Source organism: Quercus robur, chromosome 11 (genome assembly GCF_932294415.1).
Source record: "Quercus robur chromosome 11, dhQueRobu3.1, whole genome shotgun sequence".
NCBI classification, from domain to species: domain Eukaryota; kingdom Viridiplantae; phylum Streptophyta; class Magnoliopsida; order Fagales; family Fagaceae; genus Quercus; species Quercus robur.
This window is the reverse complement of record NC_065544.1, coordinates 38,473,612-38,483,662: the sequence shown is the minus strand read 5'-3', so window position 1 is coordinate 38,483,662 and position 10,051 is coordinate 38,473,612.

Sequence of the window (10,051 nt, the reverse complement as noted above, 5' to 3'; positions counted from 1 at the left end):
TGGAGGTGGCTATTGCTGTTGCTGTTGCTGTTGGTGTTTATTGTGGTAGTGGGTTGCTGTGGGTTGTTGTTCATATTATTTTAATGTAGTGTATGTTAAAATAGAAGTTTTGATGTAGGGTGTATTGTAAAGTGTGCTGTTAAAATAGACAAAATAAGTATTTGTGTTGTTAAAAGGTAAATAGTTTAGCTCCCTTAGAGCATCCAACATCAGTGGATGCAAACTTTTTGTAAATTTACACATCTAAAACCTACTTTTTCTATTTTGCACATCTACTTATCCAAAACACCTACATCAGTTTATCTATTACACACATTATTTTCTTTAAATAATCATTTTATATATATATATATATATATCTATCTATATATATTTCAACAACCTTACTAGTCAAACCCACTTTCTCACTTTTCTTTTCTGAACACTATTCTCTCTCTCTCTCTCTCTCTCTCTCTCTCATGGTGAATTTTCTTTCTTTTTCTTCTTTCTCTCATCTTTCTTCACCAGTTAATATTTCTTCTTTCGTCCATTTCTTCACCGGAAAACTCCATTAACAAACCAGAAAACTCCACAAACAAACCAAAAATCTTTACTTCAACACAAACCCATGTCAATCTAAGTATATTTAGGTTGGATCTAGCGATGGCAGCAAGGCAGATGCGGCGGCGGCAGCAGCAAGGTAGATCCGGCGGCAAATCTGACTGATTTCCGTTGGATTTTTCATGTGGGTTTCTGTTGGATTTTTCTTATGGGTTTTCCATTGGATTTAGTTTTTATTGGTTTTGGTTTGGATTTGGAATGGGTTTTTCGGCAAGTTTGGGTTGTGGTGGTGATAGTTGTGTTGTGCTAAGTTGGTGGTTGGAAAATTGCCTTCTTCTTCTTTGCTGTGATCGTTGGGAAAGAGAGGGAACCCGAATGAGGTGGAGAGTCAAACTAGAGATAAAGAGAGAGAGAGGTGGAGAGAGAAAAAAAAAAATACTAAATGCACGAGCCACAGTAACTATGCATATATGCACGGTTATTTTAGCAAATGTGCAAATATGCACACTTTTAGAAGCACTGATGTTGAGCATTTAATTGAGTTGTAGTTGTTATTATAGCTAAAATAGTATGACGTGCATGTGACCATTAGTTTTTTTTTTTTCCTTAGAACCCATGTGACCATTTGTCTGAATAGTCAATTTAGGTGCAATTTGTCATCTTTGATAAGATTGGAGTGACGATTATAAGTTTAAATTATTTGGGGAGTGAATTTTGCCTTTAAAAAGTCCAGCATCTTTATGAAGCTGATACATACCAAGACATTAATCATAGATACTCTTCTAAGAAAATAGTGGTGCGATTGGTTTTCATACTATGCTTGTTCAAGATGTTGAGAACATATTTTTGTAGAGAGAAATCTCTTGAGGGTGGCTTAATTAAGATGTTGGCTCAAGGACCTTGTAAATTTCATAAAGCCTTAGAAATCATTAGGCCAACCCCTTTGAAAGGTTTAACTCATAAGATTGAGGTTAAACCCCCACCCCCCGCGCAAAAAAAAAAAGGCAAAGAAAACCCTAACCATGGTACATAAAAGGTGTTACAAACACTAGACGAGGTTGTTAGGTATTAACACGGATTACTTGTAGATGTTATTAATTATAGCAAATAAAGTATGACGTGCATGTGTCCATTAGTTTGAATTGTCAATTTAAGTACATTTTGTAATCTTTATTAGGATTGGAGTGATGATGATAAGTTTTAATAATTTGGGGTGTGGGTATAGTTTCCCTCATGCAATTAACCTTTTTACGCAATTGAGTGAATTATTCTTTAAAATTGATTACTGCTTTAGTGCATTACTTAAGGAACTTGGCTTAGGTTCACTATCTACCTATGTTTTTAATAGAGACAGGTTACGGAACCTTAACGAATGTAATCTCAGGTAGGTAAAGTGTTAAGTTTTGAACTACGGGTAGGCAAGATGAAAACGGGCCATATTATAGGTGGATTTACTATAATTTACCCATTATTTTTATTTTTGGGTATTAAGTCAAGGTCTACTTTATGGTTGGTCTTAGATGTGAAGTGTGAACACAAGACTGTATTTAAAGAGTTTTTCTCTTTATTTGTTATTCTAGGATCATAATCAATTCCACACATATTTTCGTAATTATTTTATGTAGTAAATTGTGATTAGATGTCACAATTTATGTAAAATTGGTTGTGGTGCTAGAAATTTTCTGTTTTCACTTCTGCCTTTAAAATGTCCCTTCATCTAGGTAAGTGTCCTTTTCGCGCAAATTATACAGCCTTCTACCCCCTTTCCCAAACTAATTAGGGAAATGCCCCTATTTTTTAACTCGATTTTCTCAAAATCGAGTTTCAATGTAAAACTCGATTCGTAGAAAATCGAGTATGAAGCAATCAAACTAAAAAAAAAAAAAAAAATTGCATGGAACTCGAGTTCATGGAGCTCGAGCTCCATAAAAAACGCCACTATAGGGCTCCCTAGTGGAGCAATCAGACTTAAGAAAAAAAAACTTGCATATTTAAACGCCATTATAGGGCTTTAAAACGCCACTATAGGGTTTCCTATGGAGCGATCAGACTTAAGGAAAAAACTTGCATGTTTTAAAATGCCACTATAGGGCTTTAAAAAATTTCATGGAACTCGAGTTCATGGAGCTTGAGTTTTAGCAATTTTTTTTTTTTTTTTAAATTTTCAGTTTGTTATAACTCGATTGTCCAAAAATAGAGTTTTAAGTTGAAACTCAATTTTAAAAAAATCAAGTTACAAAAGAGGGGCATTTCCCTAATTAGTTTGGGAAAGGGGGCAGAAGGCTGTATAATTTGCACGAAAAGGGCATTTGCCCATTTTGGCCAGCTAATACGTACCAAGACATTAATCTTAGATACTCTTCTGGGAAAATAGCGGGGATATATACTGCAATTTATCTCACGGTTGGTGAGTACATTTACTCTATGTCTATATTCTGCACCCTTGGAACCTCTACCTACAGATCAAGATCCTGTACAATAATTAGGTTATTGCTTGAAACGCAATACTTAATTGATGGTTGGGAGCAAAAGATTCTATCAATCATCAAACGAATTTTTATTTTTATTTTTATTATTTATTTATTTTTATACTGAAATCATATCATCACACTACAAAAAAAGGGGTCTATAGCCGCGTTTCAAAAACGCGGCTATTGACCCCAAAAGCGCGTCTATAGGATAGAGCCGCGTTTCCTATAGCTGTGTTTACAAACACGGCCTAAACAGCACAGCAATAGGCCTATAGTCGCGTTTTTGTAACCGCGACTAAAGGTCAGACCCATAGCCGCGTTTTTTAACCGCGGCTATAGATTGCCGGCCTATAGCTGCGTTTTAAAAAAACATGGCTATAGGCTTAGACCTTGCTGTGTTTAAAATGCGGCTATAGGTTTTTTTTGTTTTTTTTATTTTTTTTTTAATTTGGGTTTTTTTTCCCCAAAAAATTCAAAATTCAAACCAAAAAAATAAAAAATTAAACATAGACCCAAAAAATTCAAATTCAAACACAAACCCAGAAAATTCAAAATTAAACGCAATATACACACAATACAAACACACCTAGAAAATTCAGAATCAAATACAACATACTGACAATACAAACCCAACGTGCTCCAAAATATAAGAACACAAATCCATGAATCTCCTCTCATTCAACAAAACCAACCCAAATTTAACACTAAATCCATTCAAGGAACACAAAAGCACAAGCTCAGAAACACAAAAGAACAAGCTCAAGAACACAAACTCATTTAAACATAAGCACAATATCAACAACACAATAGCACAAATTCAAGCACAGATCCAAAAAATTCAAAATCAAATAATTCCACCAATGTAAAACCCATACATATAAACACATAAATATTACTCCCAATGCTTATAAATCACATGGGTTTTATTATTAAAGCTTAGATAAAAAATAACCTCTAGCAAAAGCGTAATACCCAGAAAAAGATTAGAAATTTTTTACCTCAAATAGTTGAGATGAGTGAGCCTTAGCTTTTCCTATGAAGTTTTCTGGTGATCCTTACCAGAAAAATGAAGAATAAGGGAGAGGATGAGTGTGTGTGTGTTGTGTTGAGAGAAAAAGAAAAGAAGAACAAAGAATTTGTGGCCGGCCAAAGAGAGAAAAGAGATACTTTGAATTGAGTGGTAGGGATCAAATGGGGTAGGTGGGGGGTCAGGTCATCTTTTTGTGTGTGTGTGTGTGCGCGCGCGCGTGTGTTACCTATAGCCATGTTTTCAAAAACGCGGCTATAGGTCCTCCTTTAAAAAAAATCTCAGGCCATCCTTTCGTGTGTTACCTAGCTGCGTTTTCAAAAACGCGGCTATAGGTCCTTCTAAAAAAATATTTGGCAAAAATGCAAAACTGATCCTCTAACTTTCAGTCTTTTTCATTTCAGTCCTCTAACTTTCAGTTTTGTCATTTCAGTCCTCTAACTTTTAATTGTTGTCAATTTGGTACTCCGTTAAACTCCAGTTATGTCCTGTCGTTAATTGAGCCAAAACTACATCGTTTTGGCTCTTTTTTTTTTTTTTAATAAATTTCAGAATTTAAAGAAAATTAAAAAAAAAAAAAAAACGAGCCACGCCTAAATCACTCGCTGGTAAATTTCCTACACACTTCTCAAACTCAAACCAAATCCTCCACATTGTAAACCTAATACACAACAACAACAAAACTCCCATTACCACTTTCAGGAAACTAGCTACTCATCAATCTCTCACAAAAAAGTTTCAGCTTTCTTTCCACCATTTCATGCCAAGATTCAATCTTTCAACATCCCATCTCTGCGAATGTCCAAGAACACTCCTAAAACTGAAGAAGACAATAGATCTGACCCTGACCCAAGATTCAATCTTTCAACATCCCGTCTTTAGCCAAAACCATGAAACTACCACACCCACAAAAATGCTCCGTCCACCCTCTATTCAACACTCTCCTCCTCATAGTCTTCGTTGCCACCGTCAGCTTCCGTGTCGTGCTTCGCCATGCCGACGTCAACCTCAGCCTTAGCGTGTGGTCCTTGCAGAAGAAAACCCATGTCCTCAACTTCAACTCCACCGAGGTTTTATCGGTATTGGTTGCAGTTTCGAACTGGGTTTTCATCACATAAATGTTTTCTTCTTTTTTTTTTTTTTTAATAATTTTCTTTAAATTCCGAAATTTATTTTTTATTTTTTTAAAAAAGCAAAAATGGCGTAGTTTTGACTTAATTAACAGCAGGACATAACTGGAGTTTAACGAAATACCAAATTGACAACAATTGAAAGTTAAAAGACTGAAATGACAAAACTGAAAGTTAGAGGACTGAAATGAAAAAAACTGAAAGTTAGAGGGTCAGTTTTGCATTTTTGCCAAAATATTTTATTTGGCTATATATCTTAGATCATCCTTTTTTGTGTTACCTATAGCCGCGTTTTTAAAAACGTAGCTATAGGTCCTCCTTTTAAAAAAAAAAATTATTTTATTTGGCTGTATATTATATTTAAAATATATATATAATTTGGCTGGACTTATAGCCGCGTTTAAAAAACGCGGCTATTGGCCCTATCACAAAAATGCAGTTATAGTCACTTACAAATGCAGCTATAGACTTCACCTATAGCCACGTTTTTAAAAATGCAGCTATAGGTCATCCTTTAAAAAAAATTTATTAGATTGGACCTATAGCTGCATTTTTTAAATGCGGCTATAGGCCCTATCACAAAAACGCAGCTAAAGACACTTTCAAACGCGGCTATGGACTCCACCTATAGCCGTGTTTTAAAAAACGTGGGTATAGGTTAAGTCTATAGCCGCGTTTAAAAATGTGGCTAAAAAAAAGTGGCTATAGCTTGTATTTTTTGTAGTGTCAAGTTGGATCAATCTATCACGATTAATGGTCCATAATCACCACCACTTTCATATTTCATAAAATAAAAATAAAAATTCTAAGATTGATTTTTGGATTATAATCCTAGCATTACTCATAAACATCTATGCCGTATACTAAAAGGAGGTCAACAATGATTTAGAAATTCAACTTTTTCTTTCTATCAGAGTCATCAGACGCACCCATGGTCACGTATGGCTAGCTATACGTCAATTTCTTTGAACCAAAAGAGAAACACTAACTGCCTACCAAACAGACTTATCCTCTTATTTTTCTTTTTCTTTCAACTAATTGACAAACGTCTAGTGCTCAAAACTTTTGAAATCTCACTATACTTTTTTAGTTTTTTCAAACTCATGTTACTCACGTTGTGTCTGCTCGACTTGATTTACAAGCCACAATAAAGCAAACCATCGTTAGGCTGAAAGGATGTTAGGATAAAGTCGACAGCAAACGATGATGTTTGGTGGTGGCAGCAAACGATGATGTTTGGTGGTGCTCCCTAGTTGGAATTTTGAGATTGAGAAAGTTTGCCTACAAATAATATTAAAAAATTTAATATGATTACACATTTTGAAAATTAATTGTTGAATTACATGTTTTTTATATTCTTATTTACATGTTCTTTGATCAAATTTAGTTCAAATTAGATATTATATACTACTTGATTCATAAGCTTATTTTTATGCATAATTTGAAATTATAAAAACTTGAATTTTAAATATTTGATTGATTATATAGATAGTGATTTATTATTTTCTTGAGATTTTGCAAGCATATAAGATATAATAAAGATATAGTAGAAATACATATCCCCCAACAATATAGGTATATGAAAAAAAAAAAATTAAAGTGGAAAGTTACATAGATTTTTATTCCTTGTGTGAAAATATGATGGAGAGGGAAAGAAAATTGAATTGTGTAAATAGGAGGAGAGAAAAAAAAAATTGAATTATGGCAATGTCATTACAAAAAATACAAAATTTTCCCTTTTCCAATTTTGGCACGCCCCAATCCATTCTCTCTCTCTCTCTCTTTTCTATTTCGGTAATGCAATTGCCACAATTCAATTTTTTTTCTCTCTCCTTGTTTCGATCAAGTTAGTTGGTTAGGTCAAGTCAGCATGGGCAGCAAAAAATTGGGTATATATTTCGGCAATACCATTGCCAAAATCTCTCTCTCTCTCTCTCCCTTCCGTCACATAGTTTTTCTCTCCTCTTACTTTTTCTCATAATTTCAGCAATACCATTGCAAAAATTCGCATCTCCCCACATTTCCCTAAATAACTTTGAACAATGCCTATATCACAAATAAACTCCAATTTACACAATATTAAGCCAAAAGACTCCAAATCCACCACTAACCATTGTTTCACACTTCATTCTCAAAGTTTCCCAATATAAGGAAATTTGAATCAAGACTTAAGCAACTTGACTCCATAACCTAGTCCAGGCTTGCCGGACAACCTTCAAACAACCTATGCCCATGCAAAGTCCTCACAGTTTATTCATAACAACCCCACAGCCCTCCCCTTCCACATTCGGTTATAGATTATAGTGTCCAAACACCATAACTGAGCACCAAATCCTTAAAACATCACCCATTCACTTTCCAACACCACCAAAACCTCCAAATCTCATCACCCATAATTCCAATTAACATCACCTGAAGAAAAATTGTAATTACATTACCAAATAAGGGGAAAAAATTCAGATTTTCAACCCCTATAGCCGCATTTTTAAAACGTCACTATAGGTTAAAGACCTATTCCGGCGCTTTAAAAATGTTGGTATAGACTAGTTGGGTCTATTGCCATGGTGTATAGGCAATATTATAAAACATGGCTATAGAAAACGCAAGTATAGGTCAAATTGACCTATATCCACATTTTTAGAAGCTACTACTGTGTCTTAAAAACGCAACTATAGATCTTTTTTTTGTAATGATTTTGGTTATAACTAATCGTAATTGGCCCAATTTTGCGTGCTTCCCCCATTTGGCCATGGTATGCAACACCAAATTACGTGGCCAAATGTTTCATCACCAAGAAACTCACCTAAAATTTTCATTTTCCTCACCAAACTCCAAATAAAACACTACCCAATAATTTAGTTAGATGAATTGATTGGGTATAAGGGAAAAACTCAAGAAAATTTCAAATTGCACAAATCATATGTCCTTCAATCAAACCACTAGCTTAATTGGTGACTCTTCTAGTTTCATATATATATATATATTGGAAGATATATTTGTAACAATTGATTGGCTTAATTCTTTTAACATTCATTTAGTGGTCATCAAACTATAAATCGTTAGATTTTTTTAGAAATTAAAAGTAGAAAAGGTTTTGTACATGGCTTATTCAATGAAAAAGATATTTGGATATTCTTTCAAAAGTGTTGTTACAAAATGTGGGGGATTGTGTTACAAAATATGTTTTAGATTTTTAAAATTTGGGTGCCATTCCACCAAAATTTAATGAAACCCATAATACTTATCCCTAATTAAAGTCAAAAGCCCTAGAAGGATTACTGAGTACCATCCTATATGCTTGCGTAATGCCATCTTGAGAATAGCTTCAAAGATCTTGGCTATTAGACTCATGATTATATTGCCAAACCTCATTAGTGAAAATCAGTGTGCTTTCATGTCATACAGACTTATCACAGATAATGTTTGTATTGCTTTTGAGGTTATGAAGTATATTAGTCAAAATAAGTGGGGGAAAGTAGGGGAGATGGAGTTAAAGCTGGATATAATACTTCTGCTGATTCACGAATAGAAGTAAGGAACACGCTAAGAGAGGGAACAAGGTAGAACACAGCCTTGCAAAAAATGCATAGGTTATTGATGACTTTGTTACATGGATTGAGGAGTCCCCATCCGTTATAGAATTTGAAATATCTTCGGATGCAATCTAGTTTTTTCAAGCATGAAATGAAATAAATTCACTAGTTTCTTATAAAAAAAAAAAGTAGTGAAATTGAAGTAAACATGTTCAATAGACATTTTTTGTCATTTGAAGACTTGGAATGTGGTAGAGTTGGGACATAGTCCAACTCTATACATGTATAATAGTCATTATTGTGCTTTATACAGATTTCTATAATTTTGGTAGTATAAATATTTCTCACATCTTTCTTTTTGGTTACATCCATTTGTGAGATCATGGTCTGATGAAATTGCAATTGACAAAGAAATTTTTTCAAATGATGAAGGATTAAAATTTGTTTAAGTTTCAAAACTTGTATTTCTTAATTTTAGGTTGAATATTTAAGGATTGCATTCTTTTCTTAAGATATGGATGTTTAAAACAAAGAGTAAAATTGTGCTCAACAACTAGTTATTTATATATATATATATATATACACAAGCAACTCCAACAAAGTTTTAGAGTCTATTTGGGATCCACTTATTTTGTTAAAATTGAAAACTTTCTATTGAAAGTACTGTAGATAAAAGTAAAAAATACCGCAGGACTTATGAATAGTATCAAAAAGTGTAGTGGGTCCATGAATAGTAGTAAAAATAAGCTGCATAGTAAAATAAGTTGGCAAAAATAATTTTTGTCGAACACACACTTAGGGTCTATTTGAAATCCGCTTATTTTGTTGAAACTGAAAACTTTTTGTTGAAAGTATTATAGATAAAGATAAATATTAGTTGGAATAGTACAGTTGGATCTATGAATAGTACCAAAAAGTGTAATAGAATCCATAAATATTAATAAAAATAAACTAAATAATAAAATAAATTGGCAAAGTTTAAGCAGAAAAAAAAAAATCAAAAACTAGTTGCGCAGCAACAGTACTAATAAAAAGCCAACTAGTAAAAAATATCATCAAAAGAAGAAAAGACGTGTGTGCATGCCCACAATTTGTCCAATAAAAACCCCCACCACCAGTCCACATGCATATCCCATCGCAACAACTTTCCAGTCATATTCAAATTCAGAATTTGAGCCTTGATTCTCCTTGAAGGTTGAAGGTGGATGCGGGGAAGAGTTGACATTTTCACATTTATTCGTCAATGGGTTTCCACGTAATCCTGAATAACCCTCATATGAAACACTCTGAAATGTGTCAAATTGTTTTCCACGTGGTATAGGCCCCACAAGGGAATTGTGGGAAACATCA